Below are 21,535 nucleotides of genomic sequence, written 5' to 3' on the forward strand. Positions count from 1 at the left end.
TCAGTACATTATTTAGAAACCGAATTCGTGTTAACATGAAAACAATAGTACACTATTCTGTACAATTTTTAAAATTCAAGACCTTTGCTCAAATTTTTCAGGTTTAGCTCTACTTGTTCACCCAATGCCAATGGTATTACATGTAGAAACCTTTCATATATTTAAATACAGATTTTTATAAACATTCTGATCCAATCTCAACAGTTATTCTCATAACAAATTGCATTTATCAATTCACACAATACCAGCGCTTCTATATTTAATATTATTTCATACTTCTAGTACACTTATTGTACAACTGTCTCTAACAATGAATCTGACAAATAAGTAAAAAATCGGAATTCCACTTCTATTCCTTAGTTTAATACCAAATTTATTGCGATTTTGTTCTTTTCACACACTAAATATATAATTTCAGCTTCATTGCTACATCCAATGTCAAATTTAATACCATTTAGTACATTTCTCACTAAATCAGCCAGCCCTCGGCCTAATTTCAGAACTTGTATGCATTTCAAAAAATCATTATCCAAACACCAACACAAATCCTCATACAACAATTCGAAATGCAACACCAAACTGGTACTGGTACCATATTTAGTACTTAGAACATGTAATAGTTTCAATAATTACTTTTTTATATCCAAAACTATATCCTAACCGCGATTTAATATTTTTCATATACATAAGTTCGAATTTCCAAAACGTCTTCTCTATCTCCACTCTAAATGCCAACTGTTATACTAATACCGAATTTCACAACAATTTCAGCTCTATCCCTTTACATAATAACAATTTGAACCAAATTCTGTGCCATTTAGTAATTTTTGTACACTTATTGTACGTATATCCACAACCAAATCCATATCTCAACCCTACACATCAACAGCGGCTATAATACCAAATTTCCGAATTCCATCTCTATTCATAATACCATTAATACTTTTCGTATGAAAGCACGAATTTCAACAACAGTAATTCCGAATGTCATTATTCTAACACTATCCGTTCATCCAAATCTAAAATGTACCAAATTTAGTACCATTTAGTACTTTTCGTAACAATAAGTACGAACTTCCAAAACAATCTAGGTCCTATACTCCAACAATAATCTAAATTCCAAATTTCAGGATTCCAGCTCTACCAGTTTAACCAAATCCAAATTGAACCAAAGTTAGTACCATTTATTACTTTCCGTAACCATACGAATACGTACGAATTTTCAAAACTACCTCAATCCTGCACTCCATAAGTAATCTTAATTATAAATTTTAGATTCCAGCTCTATCTGTTCACCCAAATCTAATTGTACCAAATTTAGTATCATTTAGTACTTTCCGTACCCACAACTACGAATTTCCATAACTCAATCCTACGATCCATAAGTAACCTTAAATTAAAAACTGTATCCGTTCATCAAAATCTAAATTGTACCAAATTTAGTACCATTTAGTACTTTGTGTTCCCATAGGTCCAAATTTCCAAACCTAACTCTATCCAACACTCCAACAGTAATCTTAATTCCAAATTTCAGAATTCCTGCTATATCCGTTCACCCAAATCCAAATTGTACAAAATTTAGTACCACTCAGTACTTTTTGTACCCACAAGTACGAATTTAGTACTTTTCGTTGCCATAAGTACGAATTTCAAAAAGTATCCCAATCCCACACTCCAATAGTAATCTTAATTCCAAATTTCACTATTCCAGCTCTATGGGACCACTTTAATTCATATTGTACCAAATTTGGTACCATTTAGTACTTTTTGTACCCAAAAGTCATAATTTCCAAATCACTTCTATCCCACACTCCGACAGTAATCCTAATTCTAAATTTCAGGATTCCAGCTCCATCCGTTCCCCCAAATCCAAATTGTACTTTATTTGGTACTATTTAGTATCTTTCGTACCCATATGTAAGAATTTTGAAAACTACCTCCATATCTCAAACCTACACTCCAACAGTAATAGTAATTCCAAATTTCAGAATTCCAATTTTATAGATTCACCCAAATTCATATTATACCAAATTTAGTACCATGAGTACATATTTTCAAAACCATCTCCTTATATCAACTCATCTTCTAAACCTTGATTTTCATTCCAAATTTCAAGATTTTAGCTCTATCCGTTCACGTAATACCAAATGGTACTAAATTTAGTAAATTTTAGTACTTTTCGTACACTTACAGTTCGAATTTCCAAAAACCCTTTGGTACACCTTTCTAACCCTGCATCAGTGAACCTCATTCAAATCAAATTTGTACCAATCTTAGTACCATTTAGTAATTTTCGTATACATAAGTACGAATTTTCAAAACTACCTCCAAACACTGCAACTACATCTATCCTACACTCCAACAGGGTTTCAGCTTTATTCGTTCACCCAAATCAAAATTGTACCAAATGTAGTGCCATTTGGTACACTTCGTAAGTATAACTATGAATTTTTAAAACTACTTCCACACTCCAACAGTATTCTTTATTCCAAATCCCATGTTTTCCAGCTCTATTCGTTTACGCAAATACCATTTAGTACTTTTTGTACCCCTTAAGTACGAATTTCCATAACTACCTCAGTTCTACATTCCAACAGTAATAGTAATTCCAAATCTCAGGATTCCTGCTCTGTTCGTTCACTCAAATCCAAATTGTACCCCTAATTTAGTACCATTTAGCACTTTTCGTACCCATATGTACAAATTCCCAAAACTGTTTCCATATCTCGAACCGACACTCCAACAGTAATCTTATGTCCAAATTTCAGGATTCCAACTCTACCGATTAGCCCAAATCCTAATTGTACCAAATTTAGTACCATTTAGTACTTTTCATGCACATAAGTCCTCCTCCTTGTATTAACTCCTCAACCTTGATTTTCATTCCAAATGTCAAGCTTTTAGCTCTATCAGTTGAAATAATACCAAATGTTACCAAATTTAGTACCATTTAGTACTTTTGTACATATAAGTACGAATTTTCAAAAATACATCCATATCTCAATCCTTAACTCCAACAGTAATCTTAAATCCAAATTTCAGGACTTTCGTAAATGTAAACCTAGCATAAGTATCATCTTGCAGCCATTTCGGTGTTATAATGAGGCTGAAACCATCAAAATACCGAAAATCGGGTTGTATCGTTCTATTGAGGCTATATCAAAACGTGGACCGATATAGCCCATTTGCAATACCAAACATCCTAGGAGTAATAGAAACTTCTATTACAAAATTACAAAGCTCTATCTTAAAAACTGCGAGCTGTATCTTGATTTCAACAGGCAAACGGACGGACAGACGATCATGGTTATACCGACTTAGAATTTTACCCTGATCACGAACTTGTACACTTTATAGGGTCTCCGATGAATATTTCGATGTGTTACAAACGGAATAACAAATTAAACAAGAAAAAAATATCAGTCGGCTTTGCTGACAGAGTTATACCCTCAGCCTGTGTGAATTGAAACGTCCATCTATTGACAATATCAAATCTAACAAGTAAAAAAGTATCAGTGTTTCGGAGGATGTACTTGAAGAAATGGACCATTTTGGATGTGGATTTTATTTTTGGATTCATTCCTTTTGATAGATTTTGTACCCACCAGATATTTCAGTTGGTCACCGTATAACTTAGAAGTTTTGGGCCAAGATGTCAGGAAGCATGGACTTACCCACGAAACACATAAAATCGCCTTAACAGGACCACAAAGAATACCATCGGTATAATTTTCCAAATGTTTTTCGAACAGATCCTAACCTGCGCTTAAACAAAATTTTTTTTGTGAGGGATCTAACCTAAGCAGAAAACCGATTTCTGAAGTAAAACTACATTTGGACAAAATATTAAAAGATCCAAGGTTTGGTCGGTTGCTCCGTTAACCAGATATAGCGCGTACTTTTTAGGGCAATTTTTTAATTTTTGGAGTGGGGAAGGTGCCGGAATGTGCGCACCGACAGTGCCAATTTTCAAACTTAAACTTGTAATTATATTTCTTTATTTACAGAATTTGTGTATTACATTTAATAGCTTATTTAAAATAACTGTGCAAAAAAAGAAAATTTTGATTAAATAGACAATGGTTTTAAGGTAAACCGTCTGTCCTTTGCGTTTGTGCGTTAATATGAGTTTATACTGTGTTGTATTCGATTATTAGAAACTTTCTATAATTTAAACAAACTTTCAAGTACATGACCAGTTTTCTCCAGTAATGTGCTTCACGACCATCCAGAATGTTAATCACATCTTCTTCTGATAATACTGCAGATTGAAAAATTCTAATTCTAAATTCTTTCAGGATAGGACACTCTCCTAAGAAATGCTGCAATGTTTCATCCCGATTTAGATTGCATTACGTACATTTACATTCTCCACTTTCCGTGTTATATCTGGTTGCATTCAAATTGATCAGACCACATCGTGCCTTAAAGATCCATGAAATTTGATCGCTAGTAAAAGAGTTAGTAAAGTACATTTCTCCCATTTTATAGTCTAAATGTTTATATATTCTATCTTGGCTTTGATGTTTTAGCCTCAAGTTTTTCTGTAACATCGATTTTTGTTCGCTACCTAAAATACATCTACTAAATAATGTCCACTCATGTTCATTTGATGTATTAGGCCATTGAACTTTTAATCGTAGAGCAATACTTTTAATATTTGATACCCATAATCCTTCATTTTCCAGCAATATATTGGTTAGTTTCCTCGGTAAACGATGTTCTTGATATTTGTACATGACTTGGTGTATATATTGTAGATGTAGTTTGAGTGTGTATAAGTGGCAGCTTTCAACATTAGTTTCGAGCATAAGAGCGTAGTTGGGTGCAGAACTTGGTACTTTGAGGATTTTCTTCAAAAAATAACGCTGCAGTTTATCAACCTCGTCAAAATATGAATATCCCCACACTTGTGCGGCATAAGTTTGAATTGCACTGCAAACAGCTTCATACACCTTCCATTTCATTTGGATGTTAACATCTTTCTTTCCTAAGAAATCAGTCCATGTTGAATTTATTGCCATCTTTGACTGACTGGTTCGTTTTTCAATATGTTTTGTAAACGAAAGTTTTGGAGTAACTGTGACGCCCAAGTATTTATATTCATTTACAACTTTTATTTCGTTTCCGTTGAACGTCCATTTCTCATTTCTGCTGAGCCTTCCTCCCTTTCTGAATATGAGTATTTCTGACTTGTTCATATTGACTATCAGATTCCACTTTTCACAATAACTTTCAAGGTTTGAGATCATAGTTTGCAGCGTAATTATATCATCTGACAAAATAACAATATCATCTGCATAAAGCAGAAGCCTAATATTCATATTTTGAATATAAATACCTCCTTCTAGGTGTTCGTGCAGATCATTGATATAAAGCGAGAATAACAGTGGCGATAAGAGGCAGCCTTGTTTCACCCCCGAACTAGTTTCAAAGTATTCCGACAGTTCTTCTCCTGTGCATACCGCATATTCTGTATTTCTGTATATACTTTCAATCAGTTTTAGAAATTTATACGAAACACCGACTTGAGCTAGTTTATATATTAACGATTTTCTGAAGACATTATCAAAAGCGGCTTTAAAGTCCACAAAGAAAGCATATACTTTCTTATTTTCCTTCTGTTTGCCAGATTGTATATGTTATCCACCGTCGAGTAGCCTTTTCGGAAACCTGCCTGGTATTCAGTGAGCACTTCATGATGGTCAACCCAATTATATAACCTTTGGTTTAAAATTCCCATCATTACTTTAGCAATAGTATTCATAAAAGCAATTCCTCGATAATTTGACGGTTCTGACATATCTCCTTTTTTGTTAATAGGAAAGATTATGGTTTTCTTAAAAGCATTATCGATGCATCCTGTAGTTAAAATTTTTTTGTATCTTGCTACCAGCTGCTTGTGGAAATCATCTGTTGCGTACATAATGTGCTCATAGGGAATTCTGTCCTCCCCTGGCGCTTTGTTTATTTTCACCTTTCTCAAAATACTTCTTAGCTCCCACAAGGTAATTTCGCAGTCTAGAAGCGGATCAGTGATATATTGTTGAGCATAACTTATTTCCAGAGAATTATGGGAAGGATTCAAAACCTCTTGAAAGTAATTTTTAAAGCAACTTGAAGGTATTGATGAGCTGATTTGAAATGTCTGGTTCCTTATCATTTTCACTGCTTTCCACCATTGTTTTGAGTCATTTACACTGTTGATTGTATCCATCATTCTGTTCTGGTAGTGCAAATAATTTTATATTTCTTTGCCGATTCTATGTATATTTTTCTATCCACAAATGTATTGCTTCTCTTATACTTTTTCAGAACAGAAAACATTTTTTCTCGTGCATTATGACATTTAAAATCATACCATGGTTGCTTTTGTGTAAACACTCTTCTGCTCGCTTTAGTTTTTACCGAAGCTTTTATTATGTTTCCAAGCTCATCTAAAGTGATTTCATTCGATCTGCTTAGAGTTGTATTTAGATTCTCTTGGATGCATTTCTGGTATTTCTTAATATTATGTTTATCCCATAAGAGCTTAGGCAACAAGTTAAGATTCTTGATGATAGTGTTTTCTGTTGGTAATTTAAGTTGAAGTTTTATTGGTAAATGATCCGACCACGTTTGTTCTTCAACTGCGAATTCCTCCACAAGACCTAGTATTTCCTGGGATACTGCGCATATGTATATCATTTACAGATTCGCCTGTCCCACTTATGAAGGTAAGATGCCCTTCCTCGTCTCCACGCGTTCTACCGTTCGGAATGAGGAGATTGTTATTTGTACACAATTCTATTAGCAGGTTTCCTTTTCTGTTTGTATGTTTGCCTCGATATTTTCGTGTGGTCATACCAGCAGCAAATAGCTCTCTATAAATTCCACTAACTTCTTGTGTTACTTCACCTATCCTTGCATTAAGGTCCCCAATTAATATTACATTAAACAAATCGTTTTCTTCGAGAAGCTTACAGATCTTATTATAGTTGTTGTCCCATTGAGCGGGTCTCCAGTACTGGGGAATAATTGTGAATAATGGCCCTTGTTTGGAGTGAAACTGATAGCAATTGATGTTTTCATGTTCTGTGACCCTATGTTTAATGCCCATTTTTGATGTAGTTTCGTTGACTGCAACTATGACGCCACCAATTGCACGACCGTATGTGTGTTCTCCTGTTGCTGCAACATTATATAATTGAAATCCAGGGAAGTATTTTTTAATGTTTTCAAATTTATTTTCTGTTAAATGGGTTTCAGTAAGTATAATTATGTCATTGTTATGTAAATAATTGAAAAAAGATGGAAATAGATATTTATTTTCAATCCCATTTATTTATTCTAATTCTGTCTTCCTTAACTGTGATTCTTTGATCCTTGCTTATGGCCAATATTTTTGACTTGAGACAAAGAGAAGCCTTTTTAAATTGTTGTTTTGATGGAATGAGATCGCGTTCAATATGTATGTTGGAGCCAGTTAACTTTCTACTGTTACGTATAACTTCTTCCATTTCATGGTTTGATGCAAATTCGACAATTACGCTCATTTTCCCATTTCTTTCGTAAATTTTTTTGACTGATCTTGCCATCAATCTCAATTGCAGTTTATTTGTTAATATATAATTTACTTCCGTTGTAGGTTCTTTCGAAGACTTAAGGCCGCGTAAGAAAATTTTGCTGCTTTTGATCTGTTCATGCATCCACATTATATCCTTCTTATTTTCCTCACATTCTCTTCGTACTTGTTTCAGTTCCGCCTCCAGCTGTTGATTTTCCGTTCTTAAAAAGTTTAATTCAGAACCGATTGAAGTAATTTTAGTCTTCACTTCTTCAATATCTTGTAGACAACGTTTTTAGCTTTTCATCTAAATTTGCATTTATTGTGCTGCTTATTAGGTGTATAAGTTCCATTTGTGAGAGACCAGCTGGAGATGTGGACCTTTCTGTTGCAATACCTGGTGACAACTCGTTTCTGTTTCGCTTAGATGACTGAGCATTTATTGTTTGCTGGGTGGCAATGGCATTTGACGGAGGAGTACGTTGCATATTTAAAGTTAAAACAGCAAGGAATGTAACGGACAATTTCTTGTGGTTGGCAACTCACTGTATTGAAATCGATAACTTTTCGGAGTTTATCGGTTTTTATCGATCTTTTATCGTTTTTTTGTCAGCTCTATGTTTGAGCAACAAGGCCAGCTGATATTATTGTTTTGGTTTTGTGGTGTTTGTGCGAACCTGGCAACAATGGATATTCCCTTCAACTACAGAGAAGTTAATTTCTTTGCTCTTCAATTCGGTGCTAGTTTTGGGCTGCACAGTGGATCCACCCATTGGCCAAAAATAAAAAAAATAATATCAAAATTTTTGTACAACATCTGGCAACTCTTACATCTATGACATGGACCTTTTTAAAAATATATTATTCGAACGCGATCTTCTGAAAAATAGCTTCAAAAGTCGGAACATTTGACTAATATTTTTTGTTGTGAGTACAACCAATATTCTATGTGCAAGTAAATATATTCAAAATATCGCGAAACTAATACGGATAGCAAAATATTATAGTGGATTTTCATGGAGGAGGTAATAGCTTAATTTTCGTTAAAAAAATAGTGTTTTAGCGTGTTGTGGAATTCTAGTTAGCTGCATATTTTCTTAGTGTATTTTGTAATGCCAATTCGATCATATACTTAAATTTGACCTAAGGTTTTAGTCATGATGCCCACCAGTGCCCACCTCGGGAATAATTTTCCAAAGCAGGTCATGGGTTTAAGATTATTCAGTATTAAAATCAGCTGCCATCTAATGCCAGACTATAAATGGTGGGTTGCTGACTAAAGCTGTCCTAGAATAGGGTTTCTATGGATATATTAGCGTATATCTCTGTTATCTGACCACTTACATTATCATAATTGGTATCAGTGGCAAGATGAAGAAATCTGTTTCCAAATCTGTCTCACGTTGGCGATACGTGCCTTCCTGAAATAACGCTAAAAGATCTATATTAAAAATTTTACCAATTTTCTGACAAAAATGTTGACTTTTCTTATCCGCTAATTTGGTTGGATTTTATGTCGGTTTTGTTTCCCCAAGCCTATTTTTGCATCCTAAGATAATCTGGACCTTTGTCCATGTCATTTAGTATTAACAACATAAAACAATTCTTACCGTATACCCCCTCCAGAGGGGAAAGGGGGAGAATGTTACGCTCGTGGTTTCTTAAAACAGTCTTCGCAGCAGCACAAAGCTGTAATGCGCCGGTTTGATTGATTTTTACACTCTAAATATTTTTGGCCACTTTCTCCATACAAGTGGATCCACTGTGGGCTGGTATGATGTATATTTCCTTGGAAAATTGCTGGTTATGTAGAAGCTCTGGCACAGTGTGTATGTACTGACGGAGTCGTAGTTGAATTGTTAAACTTAGTTTATACTAAATATTACGTAGCCCAACTTTTGCACGGAATCGGCAGATCCGTTCGAGAGTTATCATACAGTTCCATAGGGATTTTTACATCTTTCGGTCTTTCTTCACAGGAAGTATGGATTTGCCCCTGAAAAAAAACTTGCACGATTTCATTGGGGCAGCGAATACAAGTTGTTACAACAAAGACAAAAGCGATTCGAAAGCAGGCCTTAAACTGCATTTTTTTTCAAAATTTTGTGTGGGATGTACCTGAAGGAGTTGACATATGTAGTTCATATTCAAGCCCGTAGAAATATTACGATGTTCAAAGTATGGATCAAATCCGTTACTGCCTTCAGGAGTTATCGTGGGCACAAATTTTTCGAATATTGTCGAACTTTTGTGGGAGAGGCCGATATGGCTCACCTTCGGACTTAAAATAAGTTCATACAAAATATTACGATGACCTAATTTTAGACCGAATCGGCAGATCCGTCCGAGACTCATGATGCGCTCCAACCACTACACATTGTGCAATAGGGGATTTTTACAACTTTTTGGCTATTTTCTCAGGAAGTATGGACTTGCGCCTGATAAAACGTTGCTACAACAAAAATCAAAACGATCCGAGAGCAGGTCATAAACTGAGCTTTACCGAAATTTTGTGTGGAAGATACCCGAAGGAATGGACCGTTAGAGTCCATATTGGAACCTCATCTATGCATAGTAGAAATCTCACGATGTGCAAAGTATGAACCAAATCGGTTGCTCCATTCAACAGTTATCGTGCGCACAAATTTTCCGAACATTTTCGAACTTTTGTGGTGGAGGTACCTGAATGGCTCATCCTTGAACTTAAATTAAGTTTGGACAAAATATTACGAAAGCCAAATTTTGGACTAAATCGGCTCATCTGTTTGAGAGTTATCGTGCGCACTAGCCAACCAGACAGACGGGCAGACGGGCGGACAATGCTAAATCGACTCCAAATTGTCGGAAACGGATTTCGTCCAAACATAAACCGTTCTAAAACCGTTATTTCGATGAGGCACATTTTGCCCGTATAGAAGAGTATTTACCCTCGTTGGCATAAATGCTGAGGGTATAATTATGCCCTCCATCTTATTGTATGGTATATGGGTATAAAAATAAAAATGTCAAAACGACCAAATTTTTATCATACAAAATTTGAGGTCTAAGGCTTTGCTAACGACATTGAAGGTATGGTTCCTTACTAGCACCAAAAAACACACGTACAAATCTTTAAATATTTACAAGCCCTTACATGAAGGTGTTTCGGTATTGCCATGATTTTTATGTTGTTGCCAACCAGAATGCAATGTAAAAAAACGGAAACGGAAATTCAATGGAGTAACTAAGATTTTTTATATATTTTGCTTCCTTCTTCCTTCTTCATGTTTTACGATGTGCAATATATCGCAGATATTGTAAGGGTGTGTGTGTGTAAATGTGTATGTTTAAGACGACTTTTGAATAAAAACCAAACATTAAATTTCACTCAAAACCCCTTATTGAATTTGTCAAATAATATAAGGCAATCTTTGGTTTCGGCTGTCAAAATTGATTTTTGGTTAGGTTAGGTTAGGTTGAAAAGAGGGGTGATTCAAGATCACCACATGTCCTTAAAAAGAAAGGGCATACACTGAAGCCAGAAGAGGCCTGTTGTGCGCTCTAATTTTATGTGTCCTGGAAGTTGTTGTTGTTAGTTTAGGAGTACCGTCCCATTGACGTAGTCCCTCAAGTTTTTGAACCCGATGTCCTTGATATGGTCGAGTCCAGTAATTATGTCGTTTCCCATTAGTTGAGTTCTCAAGTTTGTGAAAGCCTGGCAGTGGCAGAGATAGTGTTCCAACGTTTCGGTGTCCTCGCCACATGCCCTGCATTCACTATTCTCTGCACAGCCTATCCTGTGCAGATGCGCTTGTAGTCCTAGATGCCCTGTGAGGACACCGATCAGTCTACTGATATCCTTTTTACTCATCACTAGGAGATCACTTGTTTTGTCCTGGTCTGGGTTTCCTATAGGATTTTTGTAGTCCCTTTTCCTGGTTATTCCATAGGGATACATGAACAATCTTTGCCCAAGCATTTAGTTCTATACGCGCCGCCTTTAAAGGTTTGGCATTGTTCAGACTTACTGTAGGTAGCTCCCTGGCTTGTTTTGCTAAGGAGTTTGCTACTTCGTTTCCCGTAATCCCTATGTGTCCTGTTACCCATATAATGTTTACCGAGCCATAATGGGAATAGTCGTTAATTGAATTTTTACACTCTAAGACAGTTTTCGATATTGTTGCCTTTCTTGTTATAGCTCTAATTGCTGCTTTACTATCCGTAAGGATGTTAACTGTGAGTGGCCTTGTATTTGTTTTAAACCAGTTCAGACATTCTGTGATCGCTCGAATTTCGGCCTGGAGGATCGTGTTATGATCCGGCAGACGGAGGGAGATCCTCGTTTCCGTGTCTACGATATAAAGACCCAGTCCCGTTCTCCCCCCTAACACAGCCACGTCCGTAAACCCGCAGCTTCCAGCGGGAATCTGTGCAAGGGTTCCATCGATCCACATATCTCTGTTCGGTATTAGAACTTCACACAGAGCTACTTCACTTGATTCTGGTATCCGGTCCGATACTATTTGATTTATAGATTCACCCGTTGTGAACCGTAATATGCATTGGTGGTATGTTTGGCGGTCTCTTTCGATCCACTCGCTCATCGCTTTCAGTCTTATAGTCGCGATGGCTGCTTCATACCTTACCTGTATTTCTATCGGGTGGACAAATAGATAGAATAAAGCCCTAGTTGGTGTAGTCCTCATCGCCCCGCTAAAGCCTAGGCAACACATTCTTTGGACTTTTTTCAATGTTTCCACATTGTACTTTTTGTCCATAGCTGTCCACCATACAACTGATTTTTGGTTAACTGGGTGTTTTCTGATGAAAAATTTCATTAAGTTGAACATGTTGTATAATGTGGTGTTTCCGTTTCACATAAAAGTAAATGTTGATAACATTTGAAGAGCATTAATTATAAGTTATATGGAAAATTTGAGGGTAATATTAGGTGCGGACGAGAATATGAAAATGCAGTTAAATAGAAAATATTGTTTTAGAAAAAAGTTATGTATAATAGTCGGTCAGTCCTGCTTAATAGATGTTTTTTTCATTTTAAAGCTTTCCAAAAAAAAAAAACCAAAAAAACATTTATAACATCCTGATATCTCACAGCAACCTAATCAATATCGTGCATGTGAGCAGTACAAAAAAATACAAGAGGCAGTCTAACTTTACAACCCAAAACTAATACCAAACTATGTCATCATTTCTTTCCTCCAAACGAATCTTGACAAATGGCTGAGAATTCATAATTCATTCATAACACCAATGTGACACTGGGCACTAACGAAGAATAAGATAAAATAACTATATCCTTCAGCCTTTGAGATAGAAATATAGAAAATATTAAAATTTTGTATGGCAGACGTTGCAGAAATAATTATTCAATGTTTTCCCTTCGATTTTTAGGTTTTTCAATTAAACGTTTTCTGGAAATCTGATGCATCTGTTTCTTTTTTAATTTGATTCCAGTTTTTAACGTCTTCTAGAAACTCTCAGATAGAAAAAATTTGTTTACCACAAGTATTTGCTAGAAATCCTTTTCTACTCGAATTGCTAGATTGTGAAACTCGTTGCCTCATAATATAAAAACGTTTTTAGTTCCTCAGCAGACTTTCAAAAACAGATTAATGAATTATTTCAATGTTCCTCCGTAGAGAATACGTATCTTTTCTATTTCTGTCGACATTGGCAATTTGTCACTATTTGATTTGTTAATTGCTTTATATTTTCACTTTGCGTAAAAAATGTTCTTTAGGGATTACTTGTATGCGTTAATATAAGCCTCTTTTGTAACTACTTATTGTATACCTAGAAACATATAGCCTACACAGGCTCAGTTTATAAATAATGAAGAAAAATTAATTGTTGTGCTTCAAAAACTTTAAAATCTACTATATGTAGCATTTTTATACCCTCCACCATAGGATGGGGGTATATTAAGTTTGTCACTACGTTTGTAACTACTCGAAATAATCATTGTAGACCCCACAAAGTATATATATTCTTGATCAGCGTGCAATTCTACATCGATATAGCCATGTCCGTCCGTCTGTCTGTCTGTCCGTCTGTGGAAATCACTCTAGCATCCGAACGGATTGACGTAGGTGGATTGAATTTTGGGAAAATCTATTATATGTACGTAGGACTGTTGGTATTGAAAGCGGGCTATGTAGGTCCACGCTTTCGTATAGCCCCCATAGAACAGCCCCCGATATTCGGTATTTTGAAGGTTGTGGCCACATTAATCCATCGAAATGGCTGAAATTTGTGGTGGAGGGTATAAAAAGTTCGGCCCGACCGAACTTAAAGCTTTTCCTACTTGTTTCCTTTTGTATTTGTATAATTATACTCTCAAATGCCCCTAATCAAGTAATAATAAACCACAAAAGCAAAACATTTTTTTCTAAAATTGTGCGCAAATATCAAATTTGGCCATCTTCTACGTTGACCAACTAATATGGCTGGTGGGCGCGATTACTATTGGAAGGAATGACTCTCATAATGAAATCTACTTGTTTAATGGACTAACTCGGCACATTCCTTTAGAAACATTCACCGCAAAAGTTAAACCCGTTTGCGCTTTAATCAAAATTAATTTTATTAGAAAAACGTAAGCATTTATTTGGAACGTCCACAATCGTTAAAAAGGCCACAAAATTCTGAAAACTTCCAGAATAAAATTTTTGGGGAAAATATTATATTTTGTGTGAAGCCGAATTTCGATCTGTCGATAGATAATCGTCTCAATCCACAGAGGCGGCAAAGCCGGCTGATACGGTTTACTTGCTTTCCAAGATATAACAATATGCGAAAGGGAAATTATTAACCATATTCTGACATCGCAGCGTGATAAAAGATCAAAAATAAGAAGACACGTGTCTTGCCGTTTTTCCCTATCTCATCATTTGGGTATTTACCATATTTAATCGCCAATGCAACATATTACACCCTATTTCTGGGTTTAGGTTGTGAAATCGTTCCAAAATGGATAGTTTTATAATACTTTAAACAAGTGGGTAAATACCCGAGTATTTACCCAAATGTTGGGTAAATCCTGACGAAATTTGGCTCAAATCTTACTTATATCAAGAGAACATCTGGTATATAAAATGGAGTCTCTGGGTCCATGTTCTGATATAGCCCCCATATAACCGTACCTCCCGATTTAAGGTATTTTTCATCTATTAGGCACATTTAACAACTGGGTCCATGTTTTCATATATGGGGGCTATAACCGTACTTCCCGATTTCAGGCATTTTCACCTACTAGCCACATTTTACAATCATATTAGCTGAAATTTGGCACAGTGAGTTCTCAATATGTAGAAAATATCCTTGCAAAAATTTGTCAACACTTCTGTTAAAGAAGGAAAGTTTTTGCGTTTTCTGACATAAAAAATATTTTCTTAGGTTATCGACACAATAACAGTAGATTGGAATTCGATTGGAATTATTCGATACAATTCCAATATGCACTTGCCGATTCGAGTTTTTCTTCTTTTTGGAGATATTTAATTCATAGAAGTCGTTTAGTATCTATTCAGATAAATAATTTAAAAGAGATAATAAAATACCTTGACATATTACAGTATACCAAATTCCAATTAAAAGGTTTATAAGATGTAATTTATGGGGGTCAAAGAATTATCCAACTAAAAACTTTTTGAAACATGAGACTGAAATTAAAGGGCGATATCTCGATAAGCATTAAAACTTGGATCTATTTTAACCACTTTCAGCATGGAGGTTCTCCAACCAAAGGAATCCCAAAATCCGCATAACAGCCCATATTTTTAGAAATTAAGGTAAGATCTTCGGTTCCTGAAATCTTAATAGAGAGCGCAAACAGTGACAATTCTCTGCTGAAATTAGAAACCAAAATGCCAATTAAGAGCGAATGTGGATGTACCAAAAAGTGAGCATATGCGGTTAATAACTTAAAAATACGGGTAACCATACCAAACGTGGTCTTATATGATTCATTTTCAATTCAAAATATCCAAGAAGTAATGCATAATATATATTACTCTGTACCAAATTTCAAAACTGTTTCTTAAGTATTGTGAACTCTTTCCCTATTGATTTTATATAATTTGTCACAATCTATATACATATATAAAAGAGCTTAGTGATAAGTGAGTGAGTGAGTGACATGTATATCATCGCCCAGACGAAACCGCTGAAGCTAGAAAGCTGAAATTTTGACTGTGGGTTGCTGTCGGTGTGTAGGGCTGAGATAAGGCTGGGTTTTTGAAAATTCGACCTAGAAGGGTACGAAAAGTACTAAAAGGTACTAAATATGATACCCTTTGTATTAGGCAAACGGGATGAGCTAGAATTCTGAAATTTGGAACGAGGGTAACTGATGGAGAGTTAGAAAGGTGTACCAAAGGGTTTTTGGAAATTCGACCTCTAAGTGTACGAAAAGTACTAAATTTAGTACCAATTGTATATTTTGAACGGATTTAGCTAGAAACTTGGAATTTGGTATGGAAATGAAGGTTGGGAAGTGATGTTTATAAAAGGAAATGGTTTGTGAAATTCGTACTCATGTGTACGAAAAGTTCTAAATGGTACTAAATTTAGTACAATTTGGATTTGGGTGAAAGGAAACCTGAAATTTGGAATTAAGAGTACTGACGGAGTATAGGATTGAGATATGGGGGTAGTTTTGGAAATTCGTACTTATGGTTACGGAAAGTACTAAATGGTACTAAATTTGGTACTATTGGATTTGGGTGAAGAGATAGAGCTGGAATCCTGAAATTTATAATTGAGATTACTTATGGAGTGCAGGATTGAGGTAGTTATGGAAATTCGTACTTATGGGTACGGAAAGTACTAAATGGTACTGAATTTTGTAAAATTTAGATTTGGATGAACGGCTACAGCTGGAATCCTGAAATTTTAAGTTAAGGTTACTTTTGGAGTGTAGGATTATGGAAGTTTTACTTATGTACTTATGGGTACGAAAAGTACTAAATTTGGTACAATGTGGAGTGGGGTGAACGGATGGCGCTGGAATCCTGATATTTGAAATTAAGATTGCTGTTGGAGTGTAGGTTTGAGGTGGTTTTGGAAATTCGTACTTATGGGTACGGAAAGTACTAAATGGTACTAAATATGGTATAATTTGAATTTGGGTGAACGGAGAGAGCTGGAATCCTGAAATTTGGAATTTAGATTACTCTTGGAACTTATGTATATGAAAAATACTAAATGGTACTAAATTTGGTACATTTTAGGTTTGGGTGAACGGATAGAGGTGGAACCCTGAAATTCGGAATTATTGTTGGGGATAGTTATTGAAATTCGTGCTTTCACACGAAAAGTATTATATAATTATAATACATAGTATTATAATTCGGAAATTTGGTATTATAGCCGCTGTTGGTGTGTAGGGTTGAGATATGGATGTGGTTGCGGATATACGTACAATAACTGTACGAAAATTACTAAATGGCACAGAATTTGGTTCAAATTGTTAATGTGTAAAGGGGTAGAGCTGAAATTGTAAAATTCGGTATTAGTATAGCAGTTGCCGTTTAGAGTGGAGATAGAGAGGAAGTTTTGGAAATTCGAACTTATGTATATGAAAAATACTAAATCGCGGTTGGGATATAGTTTTGGATATAAGGAAGTAATTTTTGAAACTAATACATATTATAAGTACTAAATATGGTACCAGTTCGGTATTGCATAAAGGGATACAGGTGGAATTTCGAATTGTTGTATGAGGGTTTGTGTTGGTGTTTAGATAAGGATTTTTTATATGCATACAAATTCTGAAATTAGGCTGAGAGCTGGCCGATTTATTGAGAAATACCAAATGCAGTAAATTGTATTAAATTTGACGTTGGGTGCAGCAATGAAACTGGAATTATATAATTAGTGTGTGAAATGTTTAAAATTGCAATAAATTTGGCATTGGGCTAAGGAATAGAAGTGTAATTGCAATTTATTATTTATTTGTCAGGTTGATTGTTAGGGGTGGTCGTACAATAAGTGTTCCAGAGGTATTAAATAATACTAAATATTGATGCATTGGTATTGAGTGAATCGATAAATGAAATTTGTTATGAGAAACACTGTTGAGATTGGATCAGAATGTTTATTAAAATCCGCCTTTAAATGTATGAAAGGTTTCTACATGTAATACCATTGGCATTGGGTGAACAAGTAGAGCTAAAACTGAACAATTTGAGCTAAGGTCCTGGATTTTAAAAATTGTACTGAATATTGTACTATTGTTTTCATGTTAACACGAATTTCTAAATATTGTACTGAAATGAAAAAGTCAAACGTATCTTTTCAACAAAATTTGTTTTTTGTTGTTGTCTATTCTGAACGTTGTAGTAAGTTCATTTGAAAAGGCAGACCTATGCGACTAATGTTTTATAAGAAGGTTTTTAAACCCTGAGAATAAAACGGCCTAAAATAAAATGTCTCAAAACTTAACTGTTATATAGGGTGACATCTTTTGAATAAAGGTTTTCTAGATTTTGATATCAAAATTCCAAAATTCGGTTGGAAAATGGGCATACAAAATGTGGATAATATTTTTAAAATACCCATACCGTTTTTATAAAACATTGACTGGAATTTAAAATGTAGGCCGCTGGTGAAGTGTAGAGGTGCGATAAGGTATTTTTTGAAATTCGAACAAAAGGTGTACGAACAGTACTTAAATAAAATTAAATATCAAAACAAAAAGGTATTAGTACATCAAAATTTTCAGTGTCCACCATATTAAATATTGTTTGTTCGTATGTTATTCCTTTTCCGCATTCGAAGTAGCGGGCATTTTGCTAGTAATTAATAAAAACTCAACTGACAACATTTAAAATAGTGTTATGTAACCCTACCCAGCATTTTAAAATTTCATGATTTTTGGTCAAGGTAAGTTATGGAGGTTTTTTTAAAAAAAGAATTTTTGTCGATTTGTTCCATATCCATGACACAAATGTGAAATATTGTAAATCACATGGAACAAGGTGACAAAAAAAATTTCCATTTTTGCCTCAATAAATTAAATACTTCTAAATCGAGAATTAAAGTTCTGATTTTTGAAATGTGTTTTTAAAATTGTAAGTTTATAAAATATTAATTTCATAACTGAAAAAAGCTTTCGCGTCAACGCTTATATATCTTTGAAACTAGAGCAGAGAGGAGAAAGCCGACTAAAAAATCAGAAAGAGCATACCGGAAAACCCTAGAAACCATCTGCATCTCAAAAAGTAAAAAATGGCGTATGGAACACTTAAGCATAACACCGACGATATGTTTGTTCCACAAACATCCCCGAAGGGACAAGGGGAGATTTCTTTCATAGCAATGAGTGCACCCCCATTCATATTAGCTCAATGTCCGAACGGCGTGTCGTACAAAATCACTTGTAGAGAAGTTTTACATTGCTAAAATAGTGAGGAAATGTCGCCAGCATTACACTGAAAGTATGTACAGTCGAACTTCTCTATAATGAACTTGCCTATAACTAATTTTTCTCTATAACGAATAAAAATTAAGAACGCAATTTTTATACCTCTTTGTGTTTATTTCAGCTTAAGTCCATATTTTGTTGTAATTCAATTGTTTGAATAACAACAAAATATTTTAAAGTGGATATGAAATTGATTAGTTGCGGGCGAAGGGTAGGGAATACTATATATTCAGTTGTCACCAAACAACTTCATCAGTGCCTTCATCAGTTGTTTGGTGACAACTGAAACTATAGTATTCCCTACCCTTCGCCCGCAACTAATCAATTTCATATCCACTTTAAAATATTTTGTTGTTATTCAAACAATTGAATTACAACAAAATATGGACTGAAGCTGAAATAAACACAAAGATGTAAAATTCTGCAGTCCAACAATAAAAAACGCCAACAATTTTTATACCCTCAGCTAACGAGGTATATACACTTTCATACGGGCAAAATGTGCCTCATCGAAATAATGGTTTTAGACCCCAAGTATGTTTGGACCAAATGTGTTTCAGACAATTTGGAGTCGATTAAGCAATGTCCGTCCGTCTGTCTGTCTGTCTGTCTGGCTGGCTGGTGCGCACGATAACTTTCGAACAGATAAACCGATTCGGTTCAAATTTTGGCTTTCGTAATATCTTGCCCAAACTTAATTTAAGTTCGAAGATGGGCTATATCGGTCCACTCCTTCCAGTACCTCCCCCACTAAAGTTCGAAAATGTTCGGAAAATTTGTGCGAACGATAGCTTTTGAAGGGAGTAACCGATTTGGTCCAAACTTTGTCCATCGTGAAATGTGTACCAGACTTAGACAAGTTTCAATATGGACTCAATTGGTCCACTCCTTCGGGTACCTCCCACACAAAATTTCGGAAAGAACAGTTTAGGGTCATCCCTCGAATCGCTTTAATTTTTGTTTTAGCAACTTGTATTCACTGCCCCACATACGACGTACAAGTTTCAATCAGGGGCAAGTCGATACTTCTGAGAAAATAGCCCGAAAGTTGCAAAAAACCCCAACACCGTGTGAGATGGTTGCAGCGCAAGATAACTCTCGAACGGATCTGCCGATTCGGTCCAAAATTTATGTCTTAGTAATATTTTATCCAAACATGGTTAAGTTCGAAGATAAGCCATGTCGGTCTACTGCTTCAGGTACCTCCCCCACAAAAGTTCAAAAATGTTCGGACAAATTGTTCGTACGGTAAATCTTGAAGGGAGCGGCCGAACTGGTCCATACTTTACACATCCTAATATATCTACAGATATAGATCATGTTCAAATATGGACTATATTTTGTCCACTCCATCCGGTACCTCCCACACAAAATCTCGGATAAGTTCACTTTAAGACCTGACATCGAATCACTTTGATTTTTGTTGAAGCAACTTGCATTCGCAGTTTCAATTACGACGGAAAAGTGTTTTAGGAGCAAGTCCATACTTCTTGAGCAAACAGACAGAAGGATGTAAAAACCCTATGGTACCATATGTAGTGCCTGGAGATCTACTTCCATAATGGTAATGTCGATCCATTCCTTTTAGTATCTCCTCCGCAAAACTTCTGGTCTTTAATCCTAATCAAAATTTGTAAAACACCCTAAACACATACGTTTTTTGGGAAAAATTCAATATACACAGGCTGAGGGTATAACTCTGTCGGCGAAGCCGACTGATACTTTTTTTATTTGTTTCCATAGATTTTCCCTATTTTAACCTTTCTATAGCAAACTTCCTAATAGCGAATACTTCTCTATAAAGAAGTTTTTTTAGTGCACAAGTGGACATTCTCACACAAAATAATCTCTCTATAACGAATTTTGAAAAACTTTATTCATTTATGTTTAAAGTCTTTGCTTTTTAGGGGCGAAGGCCATTATTTTTTTATTAATTTAATTAATCGAGCTCTATGACCTAAGGAGATTACATTGAAAAATTGATATCTAGCGAAGTCCAACACACACATCAACCGCTATGCGAGATCGTTTTGTTAGCTGGTTAGGCTAACATCCTCAGGCATATTAGATGTTGTTGTTGCTAGACAATTTTCGCCATTTATGAATGTAATATTGAAAAATTGATTTCTGGATAAGAAGGGGGACAAATGAGTCGTCTTTGGAAATAAAAAAGCTTCATTTTGAAATACACAAATGCAAATTTGCAATCTTGGATGGCGAAATTGTCTAGCCAAATGGCGAAAATTGTCTAGCAACAACAACATCTTAATATGCCTGAGGATCTTAGCCTAACCAGCTACGAAACGATCGTCCGCATATCGGTTGATGTGTGTATAGGACTTCGCTAGATATAATTTTTCAATGTAATCTCCTTAGGTTATTTATTTTAGTTTACACAATAATGTGAGTCAAACACATTCATCAACGGTATATTCTATAGAAGTTCACACTTAAAAGGAAAAGCAAAACTCCTTTATCAATGACTACTATACATAGTTTCATTGCTTAAAAATAACTGGTTTGCCATTTTGCACCGGTTTTTTTTTATAACGAATTTTCTCTAT

Source organism: Musca autumnalis, unplaced genomic scaffold (genome assembly GCF_047663935.1).
Source record: "Musca autumnalis isolate F117 unplaced genomic scaffold, ASM4766393v1 scaffold_3, whole genome shotgun sequence".
NCBI lineage: Eukaryota > Metazoa > Arthropoda > Insecta > Diptera > Muscidae > Musca > Musca autumnalis.